At 37.8% G+C, this 16,298-nt stretch overlaps 1 protein-coding gene and 1 non-coding gene across 3 annotated transcripts in view; both read left to right on the plus strand.

Moving 5' to 3' along the window:
• Positions 1-16,298, plus strand: part of LOC133529564 (alpha-2 adrenergic receptor) — an 876,629-nt gene that overhangs the window by 424,521 nt on the left and 435,810 nt on the right. The gene's annotated exons all lie outside the window — the stretch shown is intronic.
• Trnat-ggu (transfer RNA threonine (anticodon GGU)) lies at positions 5,202-5,273 on the plus strand. The gene has a single exon. It is a non-coding gene; the product is annotated as a tRNA-Thr (tRNA).

Here is a 16,298-nt window from a genome sequence, read left to right on the forward strand (position 1 = left end):
GATCCAGGCTGTTTTGTATTTGGTCGATTAACGAATAAATGTTATAACTACCCGAAAATTTTCAAATTGTTTGTTTACTTTTATTTAAATACCTAAAGATACAGAGTATAGCCCATTATCACAAAAGGGCAGCCAAATTACACTAGACCCTACTCATAGTGTTGTGTTCCTGCCGGTGAGTAAGGTTGCCAGAGCTCAACGAGGGGGGGCGGGTTTAGGGTCGGCAACGCGCATGTAACTCCTCTGGAGTTGCAGGCGTACATAGGCTACAGAGACTGCTTACCATCAGGCGGGCCGTATGCTTCTTTGCCACCGACGTAGTATTAAAAAAAAAGGGCATTTTTCCTTCCTTTACCCTACTACGGCCGTTCAACATGTGTCACCCGAACCAATTGAATAGTGGTTCGTAGCACAATTAAACCTCACTCGTTTACATACAAAACCGCAAATTCGTCGTTTTCATACAATTTGCGCGGACCGCGACCTGTTTTAAATAATTATCTCGTTATTCCGTAATCTCAATTTATTTGAGTTTTTATTACAGACTGACTAAAATAGTAGGTACATTTCGATGCTAGTGCGGAAAGTATGTCATAATTTCACGAGTACCGAGATATCTTGCCACGAGCCGTAAGCGAGTGGTAAGACTTGGGACGAGTGAAAAATGAGATTTCCGCTCGTGTATCGAAAGACGTTTTTTAATACAGTTGCGAAAAAATAAGTAAAACAACAAGTATTTTTTTATGCATGTTCTATAAGACAAACAATTGTAAATATAAAATTGTATACTATTATTACCTAAGTATCGTTATTTACGATTATTTGTGTATCGTATATTTAAATTGTATGAAAACAATATCGAATGTTGCCTTTGGAAACTTAAAACATTCTTGCAGTAAGAAAAAACGCCTCTGCTTTGACAGATATATTGCAATATTCAATACAAAAAAATAAACGCGTTATAATGATGAAGAGGTAAGTAATAAAATATGAAATATGCCTTTATTATTTTTATATTAACAGTAGGTTTTTATGTTGATTACGACTTTTGAAGGAAACTAACATTAACACTCATCAATAAGTAGTCATGGATTGGAACAAGTGGAAAAGTAAAAAGCCACGAAATTTTTGACGACCGGTTTGGCCTAGTGGGTAGTGACCTGATGGTCCCGGGTTCAAATCCTGGTAAGGGCATGTATTCGTGTGATGAGCATGAATATTTGTTCCTGAGTCATGGGTGTTTTCTATGTATTTAAGTATTTATAAATATTTATATATTATATATATCGTTGTCTAAGTACCCTCAACACAAGCCTTATTGAGCTTACTGTGGGACTTAGTCAATTTGTGTAATAATGTCCTATAATATTTATTTATATTTATTTAAAAAGCACTAATTCGCGAAATCCAACTTTCCGCACGCTAAACAGCTATATAAAGTAGCACTTTTTGAGCAATTGTAATAAAAAATGATATTTTGTTATGTTTAATTTTATTAAATATCAATAAAATATGAATATTATTCTGGGATAATCTTTCAAAATTGTACATAGCCCCACAGTAAACCTACCTTATAACGCTTGTGTTCTATAAATAAATAGGGTTCAAGCTAATTTGGTTATCAATACTTAGGAAATGAAATGATTATGAAAGGTCCAATTAAAACCGTGATTGTACTTAAATGCACACAAATAAATGCCCGAAAAATTCGAACCCGGGACCTCCCTCTTCGTATGCAGTGTCACTATCAATTTATTATTAGGCTACGGCGGCCTGCTAGAGACTCGTTTTTAGGGTTCCGTAGCCAAATGGCAAAAAACGGAACCCTTATGGATTGCAGACCGCAATTGTGTTTTTCACAATCATCATGTATCATCATCATCGACGTTTTATAGTCCACTGTTGAATATATGCCTCTCTTCGAGTACGCCCAAAACCAACCCAACCAAACCAACCAACCAACTCGCATCCAAAAGTGACCCACAATCTTCCGATCATCGTCCACCCAAGAAACCAACGGATGCCAGGCAATCCATTCCGAAAGCGGCCACCATTGCGTTAATATTTTGGTCCATCAGCCATAACTGAATCTGTGCCTAGAATTATCCATCCAACTCCATTTTAATTTGGTAATGAACAAGGCTCGAAAAAACGCCCATCATTTTGAAAACATAACCATAATTTAGGACCTATTTATGTTCGTTGACAGTCTACGGACGTCATTGGGGCATATTTAATCGTTGGCATTGGTATAAGGAAAAAACTCTCTGTTGTACGAAGGAGGGTTATGTTTTTAAAATGACGGACGTTTTCCTGAGCCTTGGTAATGACGTATCTCACGTATTTCACTTTGGTGCGGTGTCGGATCTGTATATTCCTCACACGGTATTTAACCTGGATGCCGAGAAAATTCACAATATGGCATCTAAAGTAAGTACTCTCCGATTGCAGCACACAGTTTTGGCTCACGCACTTATTGCCGGGTCTCGATATTATCAACACTTTCGTAATGGAAGAAAGACGTTTATGGATAATTATTATACGGAGAGGTTTATTTTCCTCTGTGTGTGCCTAAATATCGTTGGACAGATAGATTTGAGGTAGACCTCTATGAGCTCGGCGTTGGCGAAAGCTGGCGAGAATTCGCTCAGGATCGAGCAAAATGGCGGACTGTTGTGTGGGAGGCTAACTAGTAAGTAGTTCCTCTGTGGTGTGGTTTAGTGGTAGGTTTGTACATACTTGTTAGAACGTGACAGACAACGATGACAGATGATAAAAAACCAACCATCTTAGCCCTACAAAAAACATCTGCATAAATCGTTCGAAATTTAAACACTTACATTCGTCTTTCGAAGCAAAGATATCTACTAAATCTTCAGTTAAGTATATGTATATAAAACAAAATGTCGAATTTTGCTATAAGAAGTTTGTTAGTTTTGACCTTTTGAAGTTAAAGAAAAACTTAGAAACTTTATTATAGACATATTAATTTCACTTACGACTGAAGTTACGTAAGTTAAAATGTTTTTATTGTTGTTTGAGCATTAAGTTGAGACATTTAGTATGAGCATTTATCTCTTTTATGTGTTGTCTTAATAATAACATTTATCATATTATACGATATGTATGTTTAATACACCCTTTCTTGGCAAATATAAAAAAAGTTTTAGCCTCGCTTGCGTTTGAAAAATATAAAAAGCGGCCAAGTGCGAGTCGGACTCGCCCATGAAGGGTTCCGTACCATTTATGACGTATTAAAAAAAACTACTTACTAGATCTCGTTCAAACCAATTTTCGGTGGAATTTTGCATGGTAATGTATATCATATATTTTTTTTAGATTTTTCATTCTGTTATTTTAGAAGTTCCAGGGGGTGGGACACACATTTTTTCACTTTGGAAGTGTCTCTCGCGCAAACTATTCAGTTTAGAAAAAAATGATATTAGAAACCTAAATATAGAAGATATAAGATACCCCACACGTATGGGTTTGAGGAAAAAATTTTTTTTTTTAATTTTTATGACGTATTAAAAAAAAACTACTTACTAGATCTCGTTCAAACCAATTTTCGGTGGAAGTTTGCATGGGAATGTATATCATATATTTTTTTAGATTTTTTCATTCTGTTATTTTAGAAGTTACGGGGGGGGGGGGGACACACATTTTTTCACTTTGGAAGTGTCTCTCGCGCAAACTATTCAGTTTAGAAAAAAATGATATTAGAAACCTAAATATCATTTTTAAAGACCTATCCATACACGTATGGGTTTGATGAAAAAAGATTTTTTGAGTTTCAGTTCTAAGTATGGGGAACCCCCAAAATTTATTGTTTTTTTTTTCTATTTTTGTGTAAACATCATAATACGGTTCATAGAATAAGTACATCTACTTACCAAGTTTGAACAGTATAGCTTTTATAGTTTCGGAAAAAAGTGGCTGTGACAGAATCGGACAGACAGACGGACATGACGAATCTATAAGGGTTCCGTTTTTTGCCATTTCGCTACGGAACTCTAAAAGAGGGTGTAAAATTATGGATCTTATAAGATTGCCAAGAAAAGGGTTAAAACAACAACTGAGTGTTATGTAACACAGATTTAAACTTTCACGTTTTTTTCACATTATTAAATTATGGAACTGGACTTAATCGCGTATTAAGTTCTAAATTTACCTCCGACGTTTCGAGGACGGCGTTGTCCGCGACTAGAAGATGTTTGTCTACTTTAACCAGTCTTCTCCGAGACCACGGGGACGACGCCGTTCTCGAAACGTCGGATGTAAATTAAAATCTTAATACGCTATTAAGTCCCGTTCTATAATTTAATAATATTTAAAAATATAATTAAGTTCAGAGGCCCGATTATCGTAAGGCCTTTAAATATATTTGATATGTCTGTGTCTCACAAAACTGTTGTTATTAGAACTGTCACTGTTTTCGCCAAAGAATCGATTCAATCGAAACAGTCGTCAAAGAGAGCTGCAGTCCACGCTGAATTTTCGTTCCGTCTCAAGCAATAAAAGCTCGTGCAAATAAACACTGCAGTTTATTCCCCGGCGCCTCTTCGTTTCACGTACGTATTTATTTAAACTTTATTGCATAAAAGAAACACCTAACTACAAAACTTTGACTTTGACTTTTATGCCATTAGGCGCAAAAGAATAGCGTCTCTGCTGACACGCGTGCGCGGCAGTAGCAACAGCCTCCTAAGGACGTAAAGTTGGCTGAACGCCTTGATTGCCATCTCACGAGCTACTGGGTAGACGTGTTGATAGGCAAGGCTAAATGAGCTGGATGATTTAATTTTAATTTAGTTTTATGTAAATTAATTGGTACTAACGTAGGGTGTAAGAATTTTTTTGCTGTTACTAACAAAATTTATGGATCTTATCGGTCTGAAATAAATGATTTTTATTTTTTTATTTTATTTAAAAGGCAAAACGGAATATATATAGACGAATCTTTCGGTAGATATAACGGACATTTCTCTGACATATATCATTAAAACTTATGCCTTCTCTGAGGGTTCTCTACACAAGTACTCAATGAAAAAAACAACTACACTACTGTATGATCGATGGTTGTGTGGTCGGGAGGCAAGTCATGCGCTAACTCATGTCCTCAAGTTTTAAACCTTAATATGCAGATGTCGCTAGTAACGTTGTCACAGTTGCAATAGCTAAATTCGCATTGAATGATGGATGGTCAGCTAGCGGAATTGGTAACGCGTTGGACCGGTAATCCAAAGATGTGGGTTCGAGTCCCGCGTTGGCCAGAGTTGATGATCGTTGATTTTCTCATTGTGGGTGACATCAGCATATATTATACAATCTATAGATTGTAGTGTGGTACATCCCACGATAAAAAATGGAGAAATATGAACATTTATAAGTACTCAATGTTAGCGCCTCCTTGGTGCTACCTTTATGCGTTGCTGGCCGCTGATCGCCGTATTCATTTTTGAATTCAGTTTTTGACTTTGACGATATATGCCAATTAATTTTCTTATGGTGTGATAGATTTTATTTTTACAAAGAAGAAATGTATGAATTTATTTACTAAAACTTAAATATATAACAATAAAGTTTATATGTTTGAACGATTGTATGTTCTTAACATATTTTGGTGACCCCGACGTGATCGACGTGACGTTATTTGATCAAATACGCAATATTTGTATGAAGATTGCGCTGAGTTGAAATGAAGAGTATCCTTCGGAGAATATCCCAGTTTATCCAATAACGATTACCAGATGAGTTGTGAGTTTAAACCGGTGAGAGCACGGATGGCTATTGCTGGTACCCATCAACTATCAATCGCTATTTTATCGTAAGTAATTAATGGGTAATTCTACGAAGCGCGAGATTATTACTGTAAGTACCTCTATGTACCTAAATTTGCTTTAATGCGTATGCAAGTATAATTTACCAGTTTAAAATAATCTCGCACCCTCAAAATGGAGGAACTCAAACGTCAAAGAGGAAAAGTTCGGAGAGCTTTAACCCTATTCAAAAAATTCCTCACGCCGTTGTTAGATAAAAATAATCTAACTCAAGTTCTTGTAAATGAATGCACTCTTAGGTTGTCTAAACTACAGGAGGCATTTAATCTTTTCGATGAAATTCAAACTAATATTGAATTACAGGATGATTCTCAGAGTGAGCTGGATGCTCGAGAGGCCACAGAAAATGAGTTTTATTGTGTAATGGCTCAGGCCCAAGAGGTAATCGCCGCCTTTAAGGAAAAGGACCATCAAGGGGACGAGTTCTTCAGCCAGAGCAGCCGTCAGCGGGGAGGAGCAAAAAATGTGAAACTCCCGCAGCTAAGACTTCCTCCCTTTGATGGAAAGACAGATAAGTGGCTAGAATTTAGAGACCTTTACCTGTCTTTAATACATGACAATGAGAACATTGATGACGTTTGTAAATTTCACTATCTCAAGTCATACCTTCAAGGCGACGCAAGCTTAGTTATTAATTCTGTGTCCGTCTCAGCTGAGAACTATCCTATCGCTTGGTCTCTTTTACGCGAGCGATATGATAATAAACGTTTGTTAATCAATCAGCATTTAAAGGGTTTGTTTAGCATAGAGCCTTTGTCGAAGGAAAGTGATGAGAGTTTACGCAAATTAATTGACAATTTGTCAAAAAATGTACAAGCACTCAAGTCTCTTGGTGAGGAGACCGATAAGTGGGATACCTTGGTTATCTATATCGCCTCGTCGAAACTTGACGTTAGTACCGCGCGAAAATGGGAAGAGTTTCGTAGTGACATAACTTCTCCGTTATTACAGGAGTTTTATAAATTTCTTCGTAACAGAGCTGACGTTTTAGAAACGGTATCTAGTTCGAGGAACGACAAACGTCAAATTCAGACGGATTGCAATAAAAACGATAAACGTCTAAATGTTACTCCAACTAAATGCTTTGTTTCGTCAGGCCTGTCACCGAGATCTCCGACTAGCGTGGTGGTAAATGAGTGTCATTACTGTAAGCAGGATCATAGGCTAAGCGATTGTTCCAAATTTAATTCCTTATCGGTTGATGACCGCTTCCTACAGGTGATTCAATGGAAGTTGTGCAAAAACTGTTTACACCCTGGCCACACTGCTTATCAGTGTCGCACCAGTATTGCGTGTAGGGTTTGCAAAAAAAGGCACAATACCATATTGCATAAAGAAGTGATTACCCAGCAGCAAGGTGAAGAGGAAGCAGCTGCCGGACCTAGTAATAATATTTCACGTCCTCAAATGTCAGCAGCTCCTTCGCCTTCAAGCGTAAGTCATGAAGCTAAGCCCCAAGCATGACTAGCATTGTCGCGCGCCGATTCGTGGGTCAAGTCACGCTTTATGTATAAAGACACTAGCGGCGACGCAAGCTATGATGAGACTTCTGATTCGGCTATCCTGACAAACTCGACTGTCACGTTAACAGCGGCAGACCGCCGTCATATTATGTTGGCTACAGCTCTAGTTGAGGTGACTATTAACGGAAACAAGTTTGTTTTGCGCGCGTTGCTAGACAATGGTAGTCAGTCTTCATTTATGACTGAAAAGGCTAAACAAAAGATTGGTTGCAGTACAATTATTGTAAATCGCTCCATTTCGTGTCTTAACAAAATCCCTTTATTTATAAATGAATATTGTAACATTAATTTACATTCACTCCACACGTCATTTATAGCTGAAGTGCGGTGCTATATCATAGCTAAGATTACGGATGAGCTTCCTGCAGTCAAGATAGGAACAAAAGTAGATATTCCTAACAATATTACCCTAGCTGATCCTAAGTTCCAGTCGCCGGCAGAAGTCGATCTCTTGCTTGGTTCTGATATATACTGGGACTTGATTGGGCAAAGAAAAATTAAGCTAGGTATAAGACGACCATATTTAGTAGAAACCGAGCTAGGTTGGATAGTGGCTGGCCCTACGGGGAGAAGGCCCAGGGACTCTACGAGTTCTCATACTATCCGCTGTAACTTTTCACAAGAAATTAAAAACCAGTTGTCAAAATTTTGGGAACTGGAAGAGTTACCTAGTTTGAAATCTGTAGTATCCTCAGATTATACTATTTTAAGTTAGGTTCAAGCGGAACCTCGGAGTTTAAAAACGTTCGTCGCAAATCGGGTTGGTGAGATTCAAGAATTGTCTTATCATACTTCATGGAGACACGTGCCAGAAGAGATGAACCCTGTTGATTTGGCATCAAGTCAAAATGTATGTACCGCCGATATTTGGTTTCAGGGTCCCTCTTTTCTTACTGACCGTATGTCAAATTGGCCATAACTGAATCAGCACCTCAGCGATACTAGTTGCATACCCGAAATGAAAACGTTTACTCTTATTGATAATACAGTAGATAAAAACTACTGTGTCGTAGACTTTGAAAGATATTCGAAGTTGACGACTTTGCAAAGAGTCTTTGCATATGTGCAAAGATTTATATACAATTGAAGAAATCTGATAAAGCAATCTCAACTAGAGTCTTTCGGGGATGATCTTTGCTTACTGCAAAAAGATAAACCTTTACCTTTAAAGTCTCGAATACTCAAACTTCTACCATTTATAGATGAGGACGGACTACTACGTGTCGGTGGTCGTATTCAGAATTCTTCAGGCAGTTACACGCAAAAGCACTCCGCATTATTAATTGCTAAACACACATTTGCGAAGCTGTTTTTTCAGCGTGAACATAATAAAACTTTGCATGGACCTGTTAAACTAATACTAATTAATCTACGCAATAAATTTTGGCCTATACGCGGGATAGATTTAGCTAGGAGTACGGTTAATAAATGTAAAAAGTGTTGGATTATGAAAGCAAAAACTGTAAATCCTATAATGGGGAACTTACCTGAAACCAGAGTCACACCGAGTCTGCCATTTAAGGTTTGTGGAGTTGACCCTTTTTGATTACAGATCGTATAGGACGAGGCTGTAAGATAACCAAGGCTTACTTAGCTCTTTTCGTTGTTTTTCGACAAGGGCTTTACATTTAGAACTCACCAGTAGTCTTTCTACTGACGCTTTTATTCAATGTCTCCGACGGTTTATATCTCGTCGTGGTTATCCATGCGAGATTCATTGCGATAACGGTTCAAATTTTGTGGGTGCGAGTAACGAACTTGCTTCCTTTCTGAAGTCTAGCAATAATTCTGTAGCTTCGTGGGGGGCTAATGAGGGTATAAAGTTCGTGTTCTCGCCGGCTTTTTCTCCACATTTCGGAGGGATATGGGAAGCCGGAGTCAAGTCAGCTAAATTCTATATGGCACGAGTCCTAGGCAATACTCACATGACTTTGAAGAATTGACCACGCTTTTCAATCAAATTGAAGCCATGTTGAATTCTCGACCGCTGACCTATTTATCGACCGATCCCAACGACCTGGACCCATTAACGCCAGGTCATTTTCTGATCGGCCAGTCATTGATGTCTTTACCTTCTCCGAACCTGTTGGACATCAACCCAAATCGGCTAAGCAGATATGAGCACATCGAGCAAATGCGGCAGCAATTTTGGAATCGCTGGCACAAGGAGTTTCTGGCCGAATTACAGGAACGGATTAAGTGGAAGGTCAACACACAACAGCTTCAAGTTAACGACGTGGTTGTCGTTAGAGAAACAAACGTCCCTCCAATGAAATGGAGAATGGGCCGAATAGTTAAATTGTTCCCCGGACAAGACAACGTATCCAGAGTGGCGGATGTTGGCACGGCACGTGGCATAATACGAAGAGCAGTTCATCGTCTATGTCCACTACCCAAACCGGAAGAAGCTTTCTCCGTCCTCGAGGCTCTACCTCCTCGAGGGGGGGGAGTATGTTAGCGCCTCCTTGGTGCTACCTTTATGCGTTGCTGGCCGCTGATCGCCGTATTCATTTTTGAATTCAGTTTTTGACTTTGACGATATATGCCAATTAATTTTCTTATGGTGTGATAGATTTTATTTTTACAAAGAAGAAATGTATGAATTTATTTACTAAAACTTAAATATATAACAATAAAGTTTATATGTTTGAACGATTGTATGTTCTTAACACTCAATACAACCCATATATAAAACCAAATACATAATAAAATATCCCGCTATTGAAACAAGTTGCGATTAGTCAATGAAAGTTTTGATTGGTTTAAATAAAAATATGTCAAACCTCTTGCGCGGTAGTACCAATATTTGACGTTGTTAACATGCGCGCAGTACAGTTGGTGGCTCCAAGCACAATTCCCGTGGGGTTATTTTTGAGGTCTAATCTACTACTCTATTAGTGATGGGTTTATCTTTATTGAAAAGATGATAAATATTAGTTACATCAATTGTATAAAACAAAATTATGGCTATTTATAAAATAACACTAAACCTAAAAGAAACAATTAAAATTCCTACGATAAACCCTGGCCTCTTTGCAAGGTGCCCATCACGCAGGCAGCATTCCCGCACTGACATCATGATAGTAATTCTTTCCGTGAGAAATCTGCCCGCGCCAGGGTCCCCTATGATTCTTATAGTTCATTGGTGACGAAATAACTCCCAGACATACTTAAAACCTCGCACCCAGTGCGGGTTTCGCTCCTCGCCTGTCACTCCGTTATTTTATTTATCGATTGAGATTTATTTGACGCCGCTTCTTGTGCATTCGGACTGACGTTGATATTGGTATTAGATAATGTGTCGGTTGGTGACTTTATTATCTGTTATATAAACCGTAGTAGTAATGTCGATAAATACGTGTTCAAATTAGTTCTTAACGATTTGGTTGGTTGCCAATGCATAATAACTATTTTAAGGCGATGGTCCTGGGAGCGAATCCCGTAAGGACATTATTTATTTGTGTGTTGAAACACCGATATGTCTTCTTGAGCCGTGGGTGTTATATAATTATATCCACTGACATAAATGTACTAGACAGGCTATCAAGAACAAATTGTGTCCACCATTTTCGGCGTGTGACATCTGTCGCTAAACTAAAGAATAGCGTAGCTAGCCAGAGACGAAACTGTTATCACAACTGTTCATTTTCTGCCTTATTACTGACCACACCACAAGGACTTAATCAATTTTTATAAAAATGTCCTGTTTAAAAATTTATCTATTTATATTTAAAAAGATTAGGTTCGGCAACGTGCATGCAAAACACTAGGAGTTGCAGGCATTCATAGGCTACGGTGGCCGCTTACCAGGCTTCAGCGGGCCTTATGCTTCTTTGCCACGGACCTGGTAAACCTCTAGATGGTTTTTGATACTTGAACAAGTTAACACTTGATTGTAGATAAGTTTTTTTTTTTGACAAAATAGCCTGTATTTAAAAGTTATAAGGAAATAAAGCAATATGTAGCTTAGAGTTGTTGATTTGTTTGTTATTATTTATATTTTAAAATAACTAAACTTAAATTGACGATGAAATCAAAACTAAACTAACTAAAGGGACGCAATCATCTTTTTATCATTCGATACATCTGCTCGATTGCCTCCTATCATAAAAAAAGAATATCACCAAATAAACTCGAATATAACTTCTCAATTTTACATTCGAACCAATCCAATGTCTGCTCCGAGAATATATAGCAGTAAATTCATAAAATAATCTAATAAAATAGTCTGAATATGAATGAATTCATACATTCAGTTCAGACATCGACTGTAAAACAGGTCCAAGGGTATTAATCTTGCATACACATGGGAAAATTAAATGATCCTGAACGTGCATTAGTTCAACCGCTGTATTCAAGTTGGTTTAATAATATCTGGTCGTATGACCATATATAATTATATATGTGAATGTTTTTTACGTATACGATTATAGTAACGTACGTATTTTTTACGTGACTATAATAATAATAATAAGATGCTAAAATGGGACTGGGCCGGTCACGTCTGCCGAATTGTGGGGCAAAATCACTACGTAGTGGGAGCCCGAAAACTTTAATCGATGATCTAGCGTGGCGTGATGAACTGGACTGCTCCTTGAAGGAGTGGCCAGACACAGCACTGGATAGAGATCAGTGGAGAAATTGGGGGGGAGGCCTTTGCCCAGCAGTGGGACACGACAAGCTCCAAATAATAATAATAATAAGATGCAGAAGGCGGTAGTCTTGGATACGGCGCGGATAGTCCGGCGGTTCCTCTCTCTGCGGCCCTGACCACCGGCAGCTTGGGCCTTGCCCCGCTGCTGGCGGCATCCTAGGTTAGGTTTATTATAATATGTTTATATTCATATTATAAGTAACATAACCCAAGATGTTAAATTAATAAAGGAGATAATAATAATATGATTTATTGCACACTTCATAAAAAATATATAATTTGGTAGGTAACAAACAGGCGGGCTATGAAAGAGCCAGAAGGAAGGTTTATGATAATGTTTTTAGCAGTAGGTATAATAACGTTTGTGTGAATGAGTAAGTATGTTTACTGCTTAATATGTTTGTATCCGTTTTTCACAGAATGTAACGAATAGAGAAAAAAAATGTTTACAAAAACTATTAATTCTACATGAAAACTCATTTTAGTTTCATGGAGCTGGGTATTTTATAGTTTCAATATGTTTTATTTACCTTACTTAATAAATAAAATAACATTTTATGCAGCAAGCTTTCCTATTTTATCCTATAGACCCGTCCACCATTTTCGTTATTGGGAAAATATGCCTCCAATATTTTATTTATTATTTATTTATTTTAAACTTTATTGCACAAACACAACTAAAAAGTACAAAAGGCAGACTTACTGACTTGAGGCATTCTCTACCAGCCACTGGGCCAAACAGAAATTTGCTAAGGCTACACTCCGTTACAATACGTTCCTCGAAATACCCAACTGGCGCGAAGTGGCGCAGGATAGGGCAGAGTGGCGCTCTCTTGTGTCAGAGGCCAAATCCTGTTTGGGTCACTGAGCCAGTAAAGTAGTAGTAGTAATTCTACATTCGGTTAATCCCCGATCGTCCTTACAAATCCTGGCGGGTACGATCTCTGAGTGCGTTCCATCCCATGACACGGGCAAGGGCAGTAAGTATCCTTACATTTCATTAAATTACCGAAATGGCCTTTGTTATGGCTTCACGCCTCCCGTTTGTTCTTTGCTCAGATTAAAATAATCACAGCAATGTCTCGATTAAAACGTGGAATACCGCCACGTTCGAGCAAACGAGGTTCAATTCAAATTGTATGCATTCCGTTTTACGTCCGTCCGTCGGACGTCAGATTGGATAAGTTTGGGGTGAATGACCGTTTGATCCATGGACGGACATATTGCTATAAAGTCATATAGTCAGTCTGGGCAATGGATATTGAATGTATATGAATGGCGCTGTAGTGAGATTAGATACCAATAAAAAAAGAACTAGAACAAGATTCAGGTTTATAATACGTTATGGTTTTGGACGAAGTTAATACGACCTTGAAGCAGGGATCGTTACCGGTATTCTGACTACCGGTTTTAATTTAGGTACAACCGGTTATAGTTGTATTTCGCTATTTATATTACTTAATCTTTGATTACCGGTATCTATACATATAATAAAGCTGAAGGGGGTCGAAAGTCTGTACATGGAAGATATTAGAAAAAAAGTAGGCTGGGGATGCTAAGAATCGTTAACAGAACACGTTCCAACAGTTTTTAGAATTTTTGTCTGTTTGTCTGTTTCTCTGTTTGTCTGTTTATTTGACCTCGCATCACGTGAAAACGGCTGAACGGATTTTGATGCAAACTTTACTAATCTGTCGAGAAAATGCCCGGCCAAGTTATAGGCTATAAAAATTCAACCCCTAGAAGGGGGGGTAGCCACTACACTCGATTGAGTTAAGTTTGCACCTGAATCTTATGGCGCTACTTAGGAAGGAGGTGCAAACTTTTACAACAAATATGTGCTACAAGTATCGAGTACCCTGCTAAACTAACAGATATGGTGCTAAAATTAAGCCACCGAGGAAGGATTTTGCCAAATTAACTCTAAAGTTAGAAGAGGGGGGTACGGATATCAATTCAATTTCAATTGTGTTGATGTAATAATACAACGAAATTAAACGACAGTAAATTAATTACCATACATTGCACAGTGCCTTCTTTCGGGAAACTGAGTAAAAATTTAGTAATCAAGTAAACTAATAATTTTTAAGAAAAAAAAACCGACTTTAATGAGGCAGACCGGTGAAAGAACGATTATTGTTGATTTTTGATTTCATAAAATTAAATTAAAAAGACAGCGTCCTACGCCTAATTATGTAGAAAAGGAGGTAACATGTTTTTTTTTGTCACTGCACCCAACTTGACACATTTCAGATTTGCCCTATGGTTGACTGGTAAGATACCCGCAATAGGGTATTCGACTGTATTTAAGATAAATTATTTCACACCATGCACGAAATAAAGCACCAGCTAATTATTAAAAAAACTAAATAGGATAGAAATATAAAAATGTGTCTTGAAAACCTAACTGCTTGACAAACATGCAAAGAGAACAAATTGCCAAACGTGAACTATGCATCGTTGAAGAGTTCCATTCTGTTCATCATGAACAGTTCCACATCATCAAATGTCAATTCTACAAATGTAAATGCTAGATTTGTTAAAGATAATACAAAAATCATTATATGTATGACTTTCATATTTGAAGAGTTCCCTCGATTCTCCTCCTTTTGAAATCTTGAAGTCGGTTAAAAATGAGTTTACTTACATAGTTAAGTAGTGGCAAAATGAACACACATATCAACACGCGTATAACTGCATAATTATTTAAAAAAATATTTTCTCCGTCATGAATTATACCTAATCGTAATTTTGTCGTATCCATATTCATACGTATCGCCTCTTTTAAGCACTTAATAATGGCTACGAAGGTGGGTACTATGAAAAAAAAAATTCTCTGATGTTTGCGGTGTAATGGTGTAAATGTCAAACGATTTGGGACTCGCATTTTATACGCGTTAAAATGCCATAAGAACTAAAAACTGAAAATGCCTTCCCGAAAAAAAGCGAACCTTTCACGAAAGGCAACGCATTGAGGTTACGAAACTATAGCGACGATCGTGATTTTAGGCGTAGCCACAACTACCAGAGACGTTATGCAGGATCGTTCCATCCGTTGAAAACCTCATTCGTAGCGTGTACGGAGACCTGAGCCATTCTTGGGTTTGTGAGAGATCCATACTCACGCCCATAGAGGAACGGTCCATGCTCACGCAGAAAAATGAGCAGGCGGAAATCGAAGGTGAACATGCAGTATATAATTCCATTAACACTGTCTTGGATGAAGGCAATGTCACAACATACCCGGTAGAGTTCCTTAGTTCCTTAGCTCATTGAGTACTTCAGGAGTCCCAGCACACACATTAACCCTGAAAGTTGGAGTTCCAATCATGCTTCTTTCGGAATTTGTCGCCTCCGAAGTTATGCAACAGAACCCAGCTAAAAGTAAATTAAAAATTTGAAAAAAAAAACAATAGATTTTGGAGTGTAGTTTTATTAAGTGGTACCTAATTGTAAAATATTTTATCTAGACTACAGTCCTCTAGCGTATCCATCTGTCAACTTTATTTGAAGTTCCACCTCCAGGGGAGAGGCAGAGAAATTAGCGGTGAATGAGCCGGTTACTGACACAGACCGAATACCACGCGGGCGGAGCCGCGGGCACAGCTAGTAATCAATAACGGTATTTATGTATATTAGCGATTCTGCCATCAGAAAATAATACCTGTATTTGACGTTACCCTTAAAAACCATTACCGGTAATACATGTCAATGCTCAATCACTCCTTTATTTGTTTCTTCGAATATGTTGTGCTTTGCCGTATTGCTAAATTGTCAGAATATTTCCGACTTACTACTTTGGCTACGCTTTTCCTTCTCAAAAAAATGAAGGACAGAATAATAGTAGACACTTGAGCCAGCTATTCAGAATGTTATCGCATGACGTTACAATATTAAACCTATTTGTTGTGATTTAGTAGTAGTGTATGATTGAAATCTTACCTTTCAAGTGCAATGAATAGCGGTATTGAATAAAGGTATTTAATATCGTAAATAGTCCATATATAGCGGTAAAAACAAAAGCGAAGTGAAAATAATACCTCCAATAGGGATATAGGTATTCTTTTATAGCGGTAATATTTTGACAATTTATTTACAGATATTAAAGAAAACCAGTTGTACGAGTACAATCCCTGCCTTGAATATCGCTCATGTTGAATAGTGCATGCGAAATGAAGTGTCTTGCGTGAGCTGCGTGCCAGTCACCAAGACGATCGTCGAAATTTTGCTGGAAGATATCCCTTAAGGGGTTCGGGTTAAGTTTGTCTTTGTATACATTTA

This window comes from Cydia pomonella, chromosome 21 (assembly GCF_033807575.1).
Source record: "Cydia pomonella isolate Wapato2018A chromosome 21, ilCydPomo1, whole genome shotgun sequence".
NCBI classification, from domain to species: domain Eukaryota; kingdom Metazoa; phylum Arthropoda; class Insecta; order Lepidoptera; family Tortricidae; genus Cydia; species Cydia pomonella.